Source organism: Solanum pennellii, chromosome 4 (genome assembly GCF_001406875.1).
Source record: "Solanum pennellii chromosome 4, SPENNV200".
Classification (NCBI taxonomy): Eukaryota; Viridiplantae; Streptophyta; class Magnoliopsida; order Solanales; family Solanaceae; genus Solanum; species Solanum pennellii.
In genome coordinates, this window is record NC_028640.1 from 63,518,334 (window position 1) to 63,535,107 (window position 16,774).

Below are 16,774 nucleotides of genomic sequence, written 5' to 3' on the forward strand. Positions count from 1 at the left end.
AAAGTTTGTTCTATAATAACTTAATAATGTTTGTTGTTTAATAGCTTCAATTCCTAAAACTTTTGTAGCTTGGAATACCAAGTAACAGAATATTATGGACTGGAACAAAAAGAGTCTTTAGATCCGTAGTTGTAATTGGAGATGTTGGTTTCGATCCAACAAGTGGGCTGAAGTGGAAACAAAATTAAGTATTCCCAAAAAGAAAGCTTTCAAACTTGAGTACTTTTTCTTCTTCACAACCTCGAGAATCATGGAAACCATAATGATGATATCAGTGGTGTTTGTTTAGTACTGTTTTGATGAAACAAAGATACTATTTTTTTCTTATTAAGAGGAGAAAGAACAATTTCCGATTTTGTTATATATATAAAATATTACTGAAATTATAATATTTATGCAATGTTGAAGCTTTGTTTTGATCTTTAGTTCACTTTCGACATCAAAGTTGTTTTTGTTCACCTACAATTATGAGTTTTATTGTTTCTGTGAAGTTTTATTTTTGTTTTAGTAGTATTGCTTGTTGTATCCTTTGGTAGAACTCTGAAACTCAAGGAATCATTTGTTTCCAGAAAACAACACAGAAGTAAAACAATAAAGAAACAAGCAAATTCAAATTTTCATTATGGTAGATCGTACAGAGGTATTCAATACCACAAAAAATTATGCTCTATTACATATCATACTATGACAATTTCATTTGCTTTTTCTTCAACTTAGGTACTTGGGTTAGAAACAAACATATCTAACAAAGACACAAATCTTCAAACATCAAAGGAATTTCCCAAAAAGTTGACAATTTCTTTTCTTCTTTTTCATCCCTGATCATATTCATATGATTCTCTTCCAAATCACCAATTTCTTTTACATCACCACACTTCTCATTTGAATTGATGTTGGGATTTTCATACCAAATTTGAAGATATCCAACTTCATCCAAGCAAATTTTCCATTGTTTCGTATGTTCAATGTCCAATGTCCATTGAATTCATGTTGTAATTATGAAGTTGTTCCGGTTGCATCTTACCACACTCATATTATTATTCTAACTCCTTAATCTTTTTCACCAATATACGAGGAATAAATTGAGATCTTTCGTTAACTCTCTCCTTGTTTCTCCATCAAAAAATTTTGCAATTCATGGCCACATTGTGAGGACAAGACCCAGATCTACAGGTCTGCATTTGCAATAAGATTCCATACTTGTATCGCACTTCAACATTGATCATATTCTCATCCATCACAAATTATTCAACTCGGATTTTCTATTCCTAACCTAACATTTATGCATAAAAATTGTGAATGACATTTTAAATAAGAACTAATAATTAATATAAAAAGGTATACATATAAAGAATTCACACAAAAATAACCCTGACTTCATGAATCAATGAGCAACTTGAGTCTGATTAAAAGTAATTTCAATTATAATTTAAATTCATCAAGAAGATTATGAGCATCAATAAGAAAAAATTATAAGAAAGTTCATAAAAACTCATGCAAGTGAATTTGATCAGCCTTATTTTACATCATCAATAAGCACAAACCATAAATCATAAACCTTAAACCCCTAACTAGAACTACAGGGGAAGAATACGGGTAACTATGTCACGTCCTTAGACCTCTACTAAGCACAATGTGTGGTACTTATCAACTTGCTCACGAATCATTCACAATCTTGCAAGTTCAAGTAAGACTTTAAACACTAAGGGTGTGTTTGGTACAAAGGAAAATGTTTACTTGGAGAACAAGTGGATTTCTAACTTATTTTTTCATATTTGATTTGTGAGTTGAAAATATTTTTTATAAAAAAGTTTTTAATGTTTTGTTGGTGAATGAAAAACATTCTTTTAGAAAATATCTTTTACTTTAGCTTTAGACTAAAAATTACTCTTTAGAAAAATAATTTTTCATCCAAAAAATCAACCGTGATAATTGATCTAGGATCTGACTCCGATAACAAAACTAGGACAAGACCCCAATGACCATTCTAAAATCCGTCCATGAGATATGACCGAGACTTTTGACCCACGACATGAACCATGAACTTATTTTTTTCAAAAACATGACGGGATCGTGGGCGGGAGGGGTGTAGTGGAGGGGGCGGCATAAAAATATTTTTTTTAAAAAATTGCAATATTTTTAAAAACAATTTTCTCTAATGTCTCTTTTTGATTGGGGTGTCCTAGATAGGGGTTGGAGGTAGCGGGGATGGGGATGGGAGGTAGGGGTAGGGAGTGGTATGAATATGATTTTCCTAAAAAGTTTGAAATATTTTCCATAAACAAGCTTTTTTTACAAAATGGACGCGGTCGGCGTGGGTGGGGAGAGTAGGGGTGAGGGTGGATTATGAAATGAAAATAATTTAAATTTGAAATATTTACCAAAAATATTCTTTTTTTTTAAAAAAAAGGGGGTGGGAGGGGTTGGCCATATTTGGGGGGGGGGGTGGCGTAAGAAATAAATTATGTATTCATTATGACGGGGAATAATTGGTTTTATTGCTTGATGTCATTACCAATGGGTTCCCGTAGGGGATAATGTGAAAATAGAAATTATGTACAAGACCCTATTCTAACATTCTCTACACATAGAGAAGGTTCAAAGAACATTCCATTCAAATAAGTGGAATTCTAAGGTTTTCTAAGAACTTCTCCCTATATTTCTAGAATATTTTTCTAAGGACTATTGTTCATCCCATTTAAGCTTTCCACATTGATAATTTCTCCAACTCAGTGTTGTGCATATTAATTATGTACAAGACACTATTTTAAAACTCTCTATACAACTAAAAGAATCCAAGGATGTTCCATGAAAATCTATAAAGTTCTAAGTTCTTTCAAGAAATTTTCCTTTTACTTCTAGATTATTCACTAAGGACTATTATTCTTCTAATCCACTCAAACGATTTCTCCAAAATATTACCAGTTCGCGCGAATCCGCTAGCCCGTCATCTACTAGTTTCTCTAACTCTATGTTGTGAACTTTATTGAAAAATCCATCTGTATGCATCACTATCACATCCCATATTCTTACTGTAACTTTAATTTCTTGTGCCAGACTTGAATTATGAAATTTAACACCATTCCCTAGATGAAAAGGATAATCGAATCCTTTTTGTTGAATTTCCTATTTTTAATCTATTACTCTGTCTCTTACAACAACAAATCCGCTATATCCAAGGTTGACCGCTTGTACAATATCACACATTAAAGTGAAAATATAAGTTGCTGATGAACCTTTACATTTCATGTTGAAATAAGCCTCATTTAGAACCTCCATTTCCTGAATTTTGTTTATTTGATCTTTCTCATTTAGAACCTCCATTTCCTGAATTTTGTTTATTTGATCTTTCTACTTGTAAATCGATATTTCACAGGTTATAACCAACTGTCTCGAATAATCTCCACAATCAATATCCTTTTTCTCCCAACCACCAACTCTATTTGATACACCTATGATTTCTTCCTGTATACAAATAAAATGTGCATCTCCCCCCAAGAGGCGCTTTGTTAGATTTTGGTATGTAAAACGAGTCAGCCATCATCTTCATCTTGATATGACCATTAATAAAACATGAGAAATTTGTACTCTCAACGCAAAAGCATGGAATTTGGATAATCATCTATATTTATCTCGTCTAGAACATCTATCTCATCTATATACATCTAGTCTATATACATTAAATAAACTAGTAAAGAAGTGTCATAGCTGAAAATTCATAAAAGGGAATGAAAAAAGAATTACAAGAGTATTATCCGCTTAAACTTGTGATCTAATGTAATTCTTGAATTTCCTTTACAAAAAATCAAATCTCACGGGCTTCATTATGTGAATATACTAGTTCATAGATAATTAAAATAAATAAATCGTTTCCCAAAATCGCGCAAAACGCCAAAACATTTTATGGACCTCAATTACAGCTCGGGATACTAAGTAATCTTTCTGTTTCAATATGTTTGATTAATTTACTTGGCACGGAGTTCAAAAAAAGAAATAATAATTTTAAATCTTGTAGTATAAAAATAAAGATATGTCAAATATATACAAAAATTCCATTAATTTATGGTCATAAACATATCATATGGAAAGTGGAAATTAGACAATTCCTAAAAAGTTTAAAATAAAGCAATTGTTTAGGTCAACTCTCCATATGACGTGTTTAAGACCACAAAATCAATGAACATTTTAATAGATTTGACATATCTTTATTTTTATATCACAAGATTCAAAAAAGTTCTTTTATTTGTTAAACTTTGTCCCAAGTCATATTGGTCAATAAAAAAATGAAAACACGGATTTTACCTAGTATGTTGAGGTGTTATTCAGTGTCCATAAAATGTTTTGGTGTTTTGCGTAATTATGGGAAATGATTTATTTTTTTAATTATATATGAACTAGTGAATTCCCATGAAGAAATACATCAAGATTAATTAATTTTTTTTGTAAAGTAAATTCAGTTATTGCTTTAGGTCACGAGTTCAAATCCTAACCGTAATAGTACTTTGGTCATTCTTTTTGAATCCCCTTATATCAATTTTCGACTTTGTCACTTCTTTACTAGTTCCCTAAATTGAATTTGATAGGGATATTGATGAGATAGATGATATAGAGGAGATGGATACAAATGATGTAATAATTTTGTCATGAGAGTAGTATGTCTCAAGTTTTATTAATGGGAATTTCAAGACATAGATGGTATCTGGCTCTTTTTCATAACAAAATCTAACAAAGTTCCTCTCGGGGGAAGATGCACATTTTATTTACATTGAGGAAGAATCCATATAGGTGTAGCGCATGGCATTGATGTCTTGGCCAAAAATGATATTGATTCTTGAGAATAATCGAGACAATTGGTTAGAAATGCTGATCTATCAATTCAGAAGCAGAAACATCAAAGGAACAAAACTCAGTACATGGAAGTTATCAACAAGGCTTATTTTGAAGAGAAATATAAAGGTTCGTTAACACTTATAATTTGACTTTAACTTATCATATTGTACTTGTGGTCAACATTGTAGATAGAAGAATTGTACGGTGTAATAGTATACAAATAAAAAATTCAGCAAAAAGGATTCAATTATCCTTTTAAGTTAGAGGATGGTGTTAAATTTGATTATCCAAGTGTAACAAAAGAAATTAAAGTTACAGTAAAAACTGGGTATATGATAGTGAGGGCTACAAATTGATTGTTCGATATTTCTCACGAAATTGAATTTGAGAAATTTTCATGCGACAGGCTAGCTGATTTGCACGAACTGGGAACATTTATTTGATTATGTTAGAAAGAAAGATTTAAGAATATGTGCTGCATAATTATTTATAAGTTAAATCTCATGATAAACGTTAAAAATAATTGGTTATGTAGTAAAATAATTCAATGTTTTGTTTCCCCTATGTAGATAACAGTAGTCTACTTAGAAAACAGGCAAAACACAAAGATCTATTGATCCATAGGAAACAATAGTTTAATTGTTGACCCCTTTTTCTAGATGTTGTTTTGTCACTGAACCGAAAGACTCAGGAGTTAACTCATATAGACTGGATCAAACCTAGGGAAAATCCTGGTCCTAGGAGCGTTTCCATTTTACTGAGCCCTACACAATAAAAATCTTTATTAGTCAAGCTAATGGAAGTATCACGATCATGGTATGTAATCGTACCATATGTGCTTATTTGCATTTTTGAACCTCACTTGCATGTTCTTAACTATCAGGCAACTTAAGCTTACAACCACCTAATTTGTCATTGTTGTCCTTGATCTCTAGTGTCACCCATTTATTTAACTACATATTCCTTCATCTCCCCCTAATTCATATGATTTTCCATTTAATTGTTTTGATTCTAACTACCAAGGCATCCCTTTCGGTGGGAAATCCATGTGGATACTATTCCTTTTCTTTTAATGAAAAGGATAAGTTAGATCTTTTCACTCCCCGTAATTAGTCTATATGATCATTGCTAAGTCGTTATAATATGTGATATAGGAGAGGTAATTAGTCAAACGTAATTGGTAAAATTTATCCAAGTGTAAGTTTCTTAACTTCTAAAAAAATATAGGACATATTCAAACACTTGAAAGTTTTTTTTTTGTATTATGACAAAATTGTCATTAAAGTAAGAGAACATTCATTATATTCTAGTTTCTTACATTCTTTTTGTGGTTGAAAACGTAAATGATTTTCCTATTTAAGGAGTATCATTTGGGAGCCAAATAAACAGAAGATAATAAAAAGCCATTCCTTTCATTTACTATCTCCTTCACTAATTCTTTTATTGGTTTAAATAATAATTCTTCCTATTGTGGATTTCTGGGCAATTATTTTTGTGCAACTCTAAACATTCAGCCACGAGTGCATGTGTTTGATAGTAAGTGTGGAACCTTGGGGAGCGAACTGCTACAACGATTTGCACCGAAGTTGGGCCCAAATCGCTTTCAAGGCAGCGGCTTGCCACTACACAGTTTTTGTGATAAACTAATTACTACTTTATAATTCTAATCTAATATCAATATTTTAGTATTTTTTCCAACAATTTGAAAGAGATTTTACTTACATGCATTATTTAGAAATAGTTATTTCCTTAAACAAGTTTTTTCTTTATTTTACAAATCTTGAGCCTTTTGATGAAACCAATTCTTGACGCTGCTAACAAAAACTTTTAGTTTTCTTTAACCAATTAGAAGATAAGTATGTTTCATTTAACAAATGTTCAATAAATGGTTCTTTTACCACTACTAATCCATAAATGTTGTGGTTGTTAATGATATTGTTAAAATAAAGTTTGAAAAGGATAATAACACTGTACGAGGACTTTGCTAAGTCATATGACTATTTATTTATTTGATTTATTTGTTACCCATAAATCTGCTACAGAAATATGGAATAGTTTGAAAAGAAATATGGTGCTGATGATGTAGGAAAGAAAAAAATTGTTGTCAGCCAGTGCGTTAAATTCCAAACTGTTGATTAGAAGCCAAGAATGAAACAAGTTCACGAATATGCGAACCTTATGGATGATGTTCTCAACAAGGACATTAATATGTATAGATTTTTTCAGGCTAATATTTTACTTGAAAAGTTCCCACTATCAGCGGATGGTTATAAAAATCAATTGAAACATAAGGAAAAAGATCAACCCTCCAAAAACATATTAGTTATATGATGACCGAATAGGCAAACCATCTCAAAGATAAGATGAAATAACTTTCTTTTAATTCTTCTAAAGCTAATCTTGTTGAATCTTCTAATATAGTTGTGAAAGACATGTTCAAAGTCAAACATAAGAAAATCTTAAAAAAGGAACATGCGAAGAACAAAAATCATTTTAACCAGCCATAGTGTCAAATTGAAAAAACTAAATGTCCTTGTTTTGTTTGTGGAAAACATGGTTAAAGGGCTGCCAAATGGTATCAAAGAAAAGAGCAGGACTCAAAGAGGGAAGGACAAAGTGATATCCAAGCTCATCTTATTTAGGGTAATGATGTGATTGTTGGTGTAGTTGTTGAGGCAAATATGGTGGCTAAAAAAATTGACTAGGTAGTAGACGCTTCAAGGCATTTTGTTGCCAATAAAGAGAATTCCATAACTTTGAAGAGTCAACTGATCGAGACTGTATTTACATAGGTAACTATAACATCCGAAGCTAAAACAGACAAAAAAAAATCAGTTTTTTAGAAAATCTGCAGGTGCAACAAACGAGACTATCGACGGACTGTAGCCTGACCCACGATCCTTCCTGCACAACCGTCGATGGGATCAGAAACTCTCAAAATTCTCAGCCCAGGAAAATTGGTTAAGTGTTAGTCAACGGATGGACATACGGTTCGTAGGTTATACCCGAGTATAAGATGAGCTTCGAGTAAAATGTTATACCCGTTTTAAAAAATGATTGTCGAACATTTACAACCGAAGGAGCAACTCACGGGGTATTGGTCAATCGATGGATCGTCAGTCCTAGCCGTCGCTTGGTCCGTTAGCACTTTTACAGGGGTATTTTGGACCTTTCCCACTTCGTTTAAACCTGAAGATACGTCGTTTTGACTCTAAATTATCAGATTTTAGTCAGTTTAAGTCTAGAAACATAATTAAAACTTACCTAAGTCAAAATCATAAATCTAAAGTTAGAAAATTAGAAGCAAAAAAAGGAGAAAAAGCTCAAGAACCCTAGTTCAAGAACGCAACAAGCTCCAGCAGTTCCAGCCCCAAAACTTAAGTATTTTTCCGTGCATTTCATCACCAAGTATGTGGCATTTCACTAGTGGGTTCCTTTCACCCATTGTGTCCCTAGTTTTCAGTCAAATTCTTGATTTTCTTGTAATGATTAAACCTAGGGTTTCTAGAACTTTGATAGAACTTCATGAATTTATTAAATGTATGTTCCAAATCAGATTATCATGTTATTACTTAGATTATTGCCTAAATTTCAGAACCCTAGCTTTGTACTTCTTTAGTTCTTGAAGTAGACATGCTATGTCAGATATTTCAGTTAATTTAGATATACATGCCTCAGTTATAAATACATAATTACTAGATTAATTTTTGCATTGTCAGTTGAAAGTCTATTTTTCAGCTATCCAGTATTTACAGAAACTCAGTCATAATCAATTAATAACAAAATTCATGGGAGTATAATAATACCGAGTTATACTAGGGTTTAGCGTACCCAATTAGTCTCAGAACTACTACCCAAGTAGGTTGTAAGTCCCCTATGTGGGAAATCAGTTTAGTGATCACACCAGCATGCCTTAATACCTTTCAAAGGGTTTAATTGGGTCCTCTCGTTGGGGCGTATACATCGGACTCCAGATTTAGCTCATGTGGTTTAATTATCAGTTATTAGTAGCTCCCACAGATCAGTCAGACTCTCTGCATTGACCATTTATCAGTATATTCAGTATTCAATTTTACATGTTATAAATTGTTCATTGCATCTTGTTAGCTCAGAATTCAGTTTATCATGTCAGATTATTATTCTTGATTTTATGCTTGTTCAGTTATGTTTTATTTCATCTTTACTCTATCATACATGCTCATTACCTTTCAAGTACTGACGCATATGTGCGCTACATCTTCTCGTGATGTAGGTTAAGGTTGTTAGTATCTAGATCACGCATAGATCGATTCCGATCTCCAGTTCAATAGATTCAGTGGTGAGTCCTAGTTCTCCAAAGACAACAATTATGAGTTTCATTTCAATCTTTAGTCATTTAGTTTCAGTTTTCCCTAGATATAGCTGGGTCTTGTCCCAGTAATTCTAGTCCAATTTAGAGGCTTATTTCAGACATAGTTAGATTAAGCTTAGTATTGAGTTAATATTTCCTTTGTATTAAACTCATTGTTTTCAAATATCTCAATTATAGGATATGGGCATTCCCCATCTTTTCAGATTTAATTACGATTTAGCTTCTGCATGAGTTTATTATCTTTAGTATGCTCATGATCATGACTGCAGGGTTAGCTTTGGATCACTTGTGATCGTAGGTTTCGTGTCGGCGTCTTGGGGGTAGCATGGGGCGTGAAAAAATCTGGTATCAGAGCACTAGGTTCAAGTGTCCTACGATGTCTAAAAAGCTGCAATAAGTAAAGTCCTTTTCATGGGTGTAAAGTGAACCACATCTAATGAGAGGGAGGCTCTAAAATATTTTAGGAAAAACTTCACTTTCTTGTTACTCTCATCGTGCTTGAGTTATGATGTTATTCCATTCTAACTTGGCGTTCTACGTTTCAAATCATGCCTCTTTGTAGATCTAACACTAGCAATGCGAACGCTAGAAATGAAAACGCAGCTCCTCCAATCCCAGATCAGGAAGTCTCTAATGCTGAGTTCCGGAATACCATATAAATGTTCGCTCAGAGTATGACTAACATGAACAATCAGGTTCATACTCATGTGAATTGAAATGCTGGATTAATAGAAGCAACGGTCCGTGACTTTGTTTGGATGAATCAGCCTGAGTTCATAGGATCGCAGACTAATGAGGTTCCTCAGAATTTCTTGGATGAGATCAAGAAGATCTTTGAGGTAATGCAAGTCACTGGGAATGATCGGGTTGAATTGGCATCATGCCAGTTGAAAGATATTGCTCATATTTGGTACACTAAGTGGAAGGATAATAGGGGTGCAAATGAGGCTCCTATCACTTGTGATTGCTTTAGTGAGACTTTTCTCGACATGTTTTTCGTAATAAACTTGAGAGAAGCAAAAGACAAAGAATTTCATGAACTTAAGGCAGGGTAACATGACAGTCCAAGAGTATGGACTCAAGTTTAACCAACTCTCCAGGTATGCTCCTTACATGGTTGCTGACTCAAGTGCTCAGATGAATAAGTTTTTCTATGGAGTGTAAGATTTGGTGAAAACTGAGTGTAGAAATGCGATGTTACTTGGAGATATGAACATTTGTAGACTTATGACTCATGCTCAGCAGGTTGAGGGTGATAAGCTTTGGGAACAAGCTAAGGAAAATAAGAAGGCTAGTACTGGGAACTATGACTATCCTTAATAGAAATTGGGTGGTAGAAATTACTCGCAGGGCCAGCAGAAGATTTTGGCTCCAGCCCCTTCATCAGTAGCACCAGCAAGTCGCCCAATTCAGCAGGGTAACTCATATGGTACAGGTGGCGGTTAGCGCTAGAACATGTTGTATGCTCTTCAAGCTTGCCAGGATAAGGAAGGTTCTCCAAATGTAGTCACTAGTACATTACGTGTCTTTGACCTTAATGTTTATGCATTGTTAAATCCAAGGGCTACTCTTTCTTTTGTAACTCCTTACATAGCAATCCAATTCAATGTCAGTCCAAAAACTCTCTCAGAACCTTTCTCTGTCTCTATTCCAATCGGTGACCCAATTATTGATAGGCGGGTATACAGAAATTGCCCTGTCACAGTCCCTCAGAGAGTCACCTATGCATATCTAGTAGAGTTAAAAATACTATACTTCGATGTCATTCTAGGTATGGATTAGTTACACTCATGTTATGCCTCAGTCGATTGTAGAACTAGGATTGTTCGTTTTCAGTTTCCATCCGAACCAATATTAAAACGGAAGTTTAGTAGCTTAGCGCCTATGAGTCGATTTACTTCTTACCTTAAGTCCAGAAAGATGATATCCAAGGTTTATCTATATCATCTTGTTCGGGTTAAGGATTCTAGCTTTGAAACCCCAACTCTTGAGTCAGTTCCAATAGTCGTTGAGTATCCAAAAGTGTTTCTAAAAGATCTTATTTGTTTTAATACCACACCAAGAGCAACTCCACTTGCATCACACATCACCTCAAATGGCTTGCTCCAATCAGGAGAAATGATGATAGGTGCACACACCAACTTTTCCTTCAACTTACCAAATGCCTTAAGACAAGATTCATCAAAATAAAATTTACACTCTTTCTCAAGCAAGTTGCACAAAGGATGTCCAATCTTTGAAATATCCTTGATGAACCTACGGTAAAAGCCTGCATGCCCAAGAAAACTTCTCACACCTTTTACAGAGATAGGTGGTGGAAGTCACTCTATCACCTCAACTTTAGCTCGATTAACCTCTATACCCTTCTCTAAAATGAGATGACCCAATACAATACCTTCCTTCACCGTAAAGTGACATTTTCCCCAATTTAGGTTGCAATCTTCACACCTCTTAAGAACCTCAGACAAATGACTCAAACACCGCTCAAAGGAGTCACCAACCACTTAAAAATCATCCATAAACACCTCATTAGTGTCCTCCACCATATCGGATATTATGTCAAGGAGGGAAATAATTCGCTAATATACATCTAAATGTACCCTACTTGAAATTTACCCTAAGTTAGAAGCTAAGAAAGTCCTACCTTGATCCTAAGAGTCTATTATGGTGAACTTCCAGTAGTTAAAATAAGGGCAAGCCTGTCGCAATAAGTATAAATGAGGGGTGATGTTTTTTTCTGAGAGTGAGTGTTGAAAAATAGTCCTTATACTCATAATGCAATCAGTGTGTGAAAAATGAGGATGTTGTTTTCAAGGAAGGGCACTAGTTACAATACCCGAAAATTAGAACTTTGGTGAGTGATCAAAAAGGATTGGTGTTGGTGTGTGGTGAGTCTGTGTCATGGTCTGATCCACATGATCAAGCCTAATAGTGATAGCATGCATAAATAAAATTTGAAAATAATTGGGATTGATAGCCAGATGATTGCAAAAAGCTAAAATAAGGATACTCTTGTACAAAGATTTTGTGGTGAGTCATAATGCGTGGCTTGAGGACAAACAACGAACTTAAGTTGAGGGTGTTGATGTACCATGATTTTGCGTTACTTTTAACACCTTTTCCTTATGTTTTGTGTGTGTCTAAGGACCTTTTGTATTGGATTTAATGTAGTTTTCTCTTTGTTTGCAGGAAATATGTCCATAAGGAGAACGATGAAGAATTATATTGAAAATTGTAGAAGTTATGACCTATGGAGCAATCCACGGTACGTCGTTACCTCGATGGTACGTAGGTGGCCACCGTAGTACGAAAAAAAAGTATGCTAAAGGAAGTTGGGGAATTATGACTTAGTATGGAGCTACGGAGGTTCTCGGCGGATTTTCATAGCCATGACAGACAGTCCTGCAAATTCGTCAATGTTAACAGAAAGTAGCCTCAGTACCCATCTTCAAAAGATTCTACGTATGGAGGAACGGAAGCCATCGACGGACCGTTGTGCACGCAACGGACCGTCATCCATGTCCATCGATGAAAACAGCAAGTTGGTGAAGAAAGCAACAGAAAATGAATTTAAGAATGGAACCTTGGAAGGCCTCGATTGTCCGTCGCTCCAGTCATCGACTTAGATGCGTTTTTTAGCAGATTTTCCTTAAATAGATTTCCCTTTGACGTTAGGACTGGTCTATTATAAATACTTGTAAAATCCTCAATTTTGGGGTTAGACTCCTGGGTATTTTTCAAAGTTTATTGTTCTAGTTGTGAACTTTTTTTTTGGAAAATTATTTTATTTTCCACAAATTGTTTATTGCAAGATTATTGATTAATTCAAGTAATTTTGTGGGTTTTGTTCAATCTTATCAAATTAAGTGCATGAATTCTTATCGAATTAATATGAATTGTGTGATTATCAACATGGGTAACTAAATCCATAACTGGAGTTGTGGGAACCCTGGGTAAATAAAAATGTTAAAACAAGCTAAAATAATAATTCTAGAATAGTGTCTTGCATGCATTGATAATCCTTTCGTTTAGAAGTCTTTTTAACGAGTGCACACGTTAAAACTCGCCTTGTTGTTACTTGCTAGACCAAGTAGGTAGATAATAAGAAAAGAATTATCAACGTATATTTAGTATACACTATCTAATATGCTAGTGTCGATTGGTGCGAAGTAATAACTAAGCCAAACATCGATTATGATGCTTTATATGAGGTAAAGGTAAGGATTAGTAAGCATACACACGTAGACTGACCAAGGTGCGGAGTGAGATTTCCTAGTTTCCGGACCAAGGAATTAGGGATACATAACTTACCTCTTTGCATGCAAGATATTAGGAAAGGATAGTAATAGCTAGAATTATTGCGTTATGAACTTGTGCGGAATACTTAATCCGTAGTTACTCTCATTTCTTGATAAAAATCAAATTTGTGAATCAGTCACTTGTTTATTTAGAAATAGCTTAGTACATTTATTGCTTAAAACCCCCCTGTTTGTTACTTGTTTTCGTAAAGGACTTGACTAAATAGAGGTGGTTCTTATGGGGAGTGTCCTGATGCTGAGATCACTGAGAAGTTAGAGCAAATCTCAAAAAATAATAAAGCTTTGAGCAATAGGAAGTCAGATACTGGGAGAAACACTTTTGTAGTGCAATCCGCTCACAACCCAGCCACATATAAGATGCGTGAAGAAATGGCTCAAATGAGAACTAATGTTGTTTTGGTGTGAAACACGTCACTGGGGTGCAGAAAAGGTAAATGCGGTGAACTACTTGTCTAAACCACCACCGCCGACTAATAAGTATTACTATGAGGATGACTCTTATGCATTAAATGAGCAGACGGGGGGGTTTTCGGCCAAACGCCCAAGGCTCCAATCAGGAGAATGGGCGCCAATGTCAAAGAAATTAATGTCGGAACTATGATAATTACAACCAAAAAGATCATTATTTCCGAGATGGGAATTACAACCGCGATAACAACTTCAACTAGGGTAACTATGGTAACAAAAATGATAGAAGTGGTCCCTATGTTCCACCTCAAAATTGGAAATTTGCTCTAAGGAATGGTGGAGGCATTATGGCTTGATTTGTGGATATATTGCAGAAAATGATGGGAGGTTTGATGCTAGTGATGAGCACACTTAAGAGTTGAGGAGTGACTTAGTGAGTATTGGGCAAAAAGTTGATGCACATGCAATCTCGATCAAGCATCTTGAGTTGCAAATGTCCCAATTATCTTCGACTGTGAATCCACACAAATCGGGCACTCTTTATAGCAATACTGTCCAAAATTCATAAAATGATGGACATTGTGTGGTAGTCACAACACTAGGTGGTAAGAAAACCATTGACCCACCGATATCGTCTGGTGTAGAAAATTTGATAAGAGGTGATGATGTGGTAGTGGAGGTTAGTGGTGAGTTAGGAGACAAAACAGAGAAAGAAACTGAAGCACCCCAAAGGTTACCCCCATGCCTAGACCACCACCTCCATTCCCACAAAGGTTAGTGAAAAAAACGATGATGGTAAATACCGGCTTTTTAACTATGCTCAAATAAATTTCCATAAATGTCCCTTTGATAGAAGCTCCTGAACAAATGCCCCGTTATGCCAAGTTCATGAAAAATATGGTCACTAAGAAAAGATCGGTCAGTTTTGAGGATGATGATAGAATGCAACATTGTAGTATTATCGCTACAAGGTCTTTAGTGCAAAAGAAAGAAGATCCGGGTGCCTTCACTATTCCATATACAATTGGGTTATTACACTTTGAGAAAGCATCATGTGATCTTGGGGCAAGCATAAATCTCATGCCTCTCTCTATTTACAAGAAGTTGGGTTTGGGTAACCCATCGTGAGTCTCCACCCGCGAAACCATCTATAGAGGAGGCTCTAAAAGTAGAACTCAATTATTGGGATCCCTCCCAGGATTTTTTCACATAAAATCCAACTCATGCTCGATCATAAGACAAGTATTGAGCACCAGAGACGTTTAAATCAACCTATTCAAGAGGTGGTGAAGAAGGAAATTATTAAGTTGTTGAATGCTGGAGTTATATATCCAATCGCTGATAGTAGTTGGATATGCTCTGTTTAGTGTGTACCTAAGAAAGGGGGAACGAATGTGGTCCCCAATAAGAAAAATAAGCTTGTCCCGATGAGACCGGTTACAAGTTGGAGGGTGTGTTTGGATTACCGGAAATTAAATGTGTGGACCGATAAGGACCATTTTTCTACGCCCTTCATGGATCAGATGTTGGATAGACTTGTAGGAAAGGGGTAGTACTGTTTTCTTGATGGTTATTCAGGTTATAATTATATTTCTATTGCACCGGAATATCAAGAGAAAACAACATTTACTTGTCCTTATGGAACCTTCGTGTTCAAGAGAATGCCGTTTGGGTTATGTAATGCACCGGCCACGTTTCAGAGATGTATGATATCGATACTTTGGACATTTTCGTTCTTAAACTTCCTAAATAACCTATATTCATAAAAATATGGACATAGAAACAGTGTTTAGACTTTATGACACCTATTTAGGCTTTACAATGAGTCTTGAATTTTTAAGGTGTTACATTATTCCCACCTTAGGAAAATTCGTCCCTGAATGACACTAAAATTCTTTTGAAGGAAGGAATAGACCCAAGACTAGCAGCCCAACCAACCAACAATATCAAATCAACATAAATCATGTCATTTCAACAAGAAAAATATCAAAACTCATATTACTACACATAAGGCTCAAAACACTTCATTATGAGACATTTCCTTCTCACAACACTTATGAGCTCAACAGAGATTACATAAGTCAATTAGCATAAAACCGCCCTTATCAAATTTCTACATATTACTTTAATAAGATTCAACATATAAAAATGCACAACATAACTAAAAACAAGCAAAAAGCAAAAAACTAAACCACCCATGTTTGCTCCCCTCCAAGGACCCTTCGATTGGTCCTTCGGGTGTCAATACAGAATGTTTGGGCCCTTTGTACTACATAATTCCTATTCAAGGTCTCTTTACAATTTTTGGACTTCATTTGACACCTTAAAACCTTCACTAAACATAGGGATGTCAACTAAATCAAATTAGCTTTTTTCCTGACGTCAAGGTCTTTCTTAGTCATTTTGGCTCTAACCTTTTCCAAATGAGTTTATTACATTAATATAGATCTGCAAACATCATTTTAAACATTATTTGATTGATTAAGCTCTATTCTAACTCATGGCATTTCTGGAGTGTTACAACGTCTTCCCAATTCAAGCTAAATAATGTTCTTGTCATAAAGACATTGTTTATTCTTTTATTGTTTGAAAAAATGAATGTAAGCGTATAATGGCATGTTGAGTTTGTATCGTATATATCAAACATTGTACTCATTTATATGGTTATAAGTGAGACGGTCTTACAAGACTATGATTTTGTTGTTTCAAAGAGAAGCCTAAGTATGCTTCCTATAATAGGAGTCTATGTAAACTCCCTAATAGTAGTATGTAATAGGTAAATATAAACCTCAATTTGACCTACGATATGTAATTACGAATGCTAAGGTCTTGTGTAAGTCCTCTCTTAGGACGGCGACGCCAGTTA

The 16,774-nt window shown here is 34.7% G+C and overlaps 1 pseudogene; it reads right to left on the reverse strand.

Moving 5' to 3' along the window:
- Positions 1–2,880: 2,880 nt before the first annotated feature.
- LOC107016913 lies at positions 2,881–3,622 on the reverse strand (annotated as a pseudogene).
- Between the last annotated feature and the right edge of the window lie 13,152 nt (positions 3,623–16,774).